We start from the raw sequence: 2341 nt of genomic DNA on the forward strand, positions 1-2341 counted from the left end.
AGATATTCAAAACTAATAGAATATTCTTCAATGCCAAGAGAGGGTAAGAGGGCCATCTGAAACCATCATACAAAGGCTCAAAGCTCACCAAAGATCACTGACCTCTCCAAAATAGTTTATTTGACTAAAACGTTCTCTTATATTACCATGATGGACCAATTAAATCAGTTCAGAGAAGAGAGGCTTTTGCTGTTTAAAAAATCTTTTTCTCGTCACTTTTGCGTTTGTTCTGGAAGCTGAGCAATGACATACAGGTTATTTTTCTCAGTGAGACGCACTCCCTTGTGACAGTTTTTGACAAACAACATCAGGATAACTAGGCGTGCAGGAGTGACACTGAAGGATGATAATGCGTTCAGTGTAGCCTTCTGAGCAATTACCTGATCTCAATTAAATTGTGCTGGCACTGAATACCCAAAAAGGCAGGTCCGACATTGACCTTCATTGTCTATCTTTATCTGAAAGTGAAACCCCTGCTCACTCTGTTTCATAATTACCGTCAAAGCAAAATTCGTATCGGTTACTAAGTGTCATATATGCTTCAATTTCCTAGGCAGTGGGAAAACCAGACAAGGCTCTTCCTTTGTTTTGTTTTGCACTCTATTCCACTATAAAAAAAAAAATAACAAACAGATAACAAACAGATACTAATTTCCAAACTTAAATCATCTCAGACGTTAATTATAGATTTCTCTCTCCTCTGTTTTTGGCCATTTGAGGCTTCTTTCTAAAACTCATCTTTGCTTTTCAATGACATATCTTCAAATATGCTTATGAATAGTATTTTTCTTTCCTGCAGATGAATCATCTCTACAGTGTGGCTTCTAAAGAATTGTTTTAATCAAACTCAAGGAGTAATTTTTCAAAAGAGATACATTTCATGGAAATGTTTTTGATAAGTTTTTCTTTCCTTTTATAAAATACTAAACTATTTGTCCTAGAAGATAGCTACTGACAATGAAAGAGACTTCAGCTTGCTTTAAGGAGGAGGGTTAGCGTTTCAAATATCATGGGAGCCTGGTTTCTCTTTTGTATCTATGCTGCAGGCTGACCTGCATTTAAATGCCTGCCCAAATTCTAAGTAATTGTTTTGACCATTTGAAAAGTCGTTGTTTCAAAGCTGTGAGAGATCTGAGCAGATTTGGTCAAATTCAATTTGTTCCTCTAATTAATTATATATTTAGATTGCTCATGGATTTGCCATCAGCGGTGTATTTTCTAATCAAGTGGAAGAAAAACAGAAACAAGTCTTCGCGAGATCAATTTCTTTTGTCCTAAAATATTATAGACGGGGCAGTGGTACTCTTCTGAAGGCTACATTTAGGAGCTGAAAAACTTTCCAAGTGAAACTGCCTGATACCTATGTGTGAGGAGGTATCACAGTAATTTGGGGGGCAAATAATTATAATAAAAACAAATTTAGGTTGTTAGATATTGTGTTTCCTATTGAACTATAAGATTAACAAGCAGTGAAACAGATACAAGAAAATTATGGACAAGAAATTAAAACATAAGATTACAACTAGGGAAATAATAACCAACTTTTGGTAGGGAGCAGGTGGGATGGGAGACTTCTGTGGTGCCAGGCCATGTTCTAAGGGTTTCTTCCACATGCATTAATTATTTAATCTTCAACATAAAATTTTCATTTGGCACCATCAGTATGCCTATGGTGGCATAATTTCACAAATAAGAAGTAACTGGAGCACAAACAGGTTAAATTATTTACCCAGTGTTGCTCAGCTAACAAGTGGCTGCCTTGGCTTTCAAACTGGGCAGGCTGGTTCTACAGATGGGTTTCTGATCAATACGCAACAGTGCGGATAATTCCTNAATTCCTTCTTTTAGATTCAATAAAAATGAAGCTAAATCAAGACCCACCACACACACAGAGGCCTGGCTCCATGGCATGATTGGGGAATGCTGGCAAGGGGCTCATCTCCGGAATTTTCTTTATCTACCACCTGAAATTCTACCTTTGGAGATGTTTTTGGGGAGGGAGTTGCCTAACACGAACAGCCTCTGGTATTGCTTGATGGACACAGAGTTGAAGAAGTTCTGAAGATGGATGGTGTTGATGGTTGCACAATGCTGTAAAGGTACTTAATGCCACTCAACTTGGTACTTAAAAATGGTTAACAGGGTCAGTGTTAGGTATATTTTACCATAAAAGGAGTCTCCCATTTCAGACTGTGAATTCTAAAATTCTAAGGCTAAAACCATAACTTCTTAGGGATGCATATATATAGGCAACTTAGTCTCAGTTTTGGACTGTTCTCTCAAGTGGGCAGAAGGAAGGAAGCTACATGTCAGGGTTGTTAGAAGGACTGACTAAGAAATC

At 37.5% G+C, this 2341-nt stretch overlaps 1 protein-coding gene across 1 annotated transcript in view; it reads right to left on the bottom strand.

Annotated features, from left to right (window-relative positions):
• Positions 1-2341, bottom strand: part of IL1RAPL1 (interleukin 1 receptor accessory protein like 1) — a 639823-nt gene that overhangs the window by 218287 nt on the left and 419195 nt on the right. The gene's annotated exons all lie outside the window — the stretch shown is intronic.

The sequence above is a fragment of the Crocuta crocuta genome, unplaced genomic scaffold (assembly GCF_008692635.1).
Source record: "Crocuta crocuta isolate KB4526 unplaced genomic scaffold, BGI_CrCroc_1.0 scaffold486, whole genome shotgun sequence".
Lineage (NCBI taxonomy): Eukaryota > Metazoa > Chordata > Mammalia > Carnivora > Hyaenidae > Crocuta > Crocuta crocuta.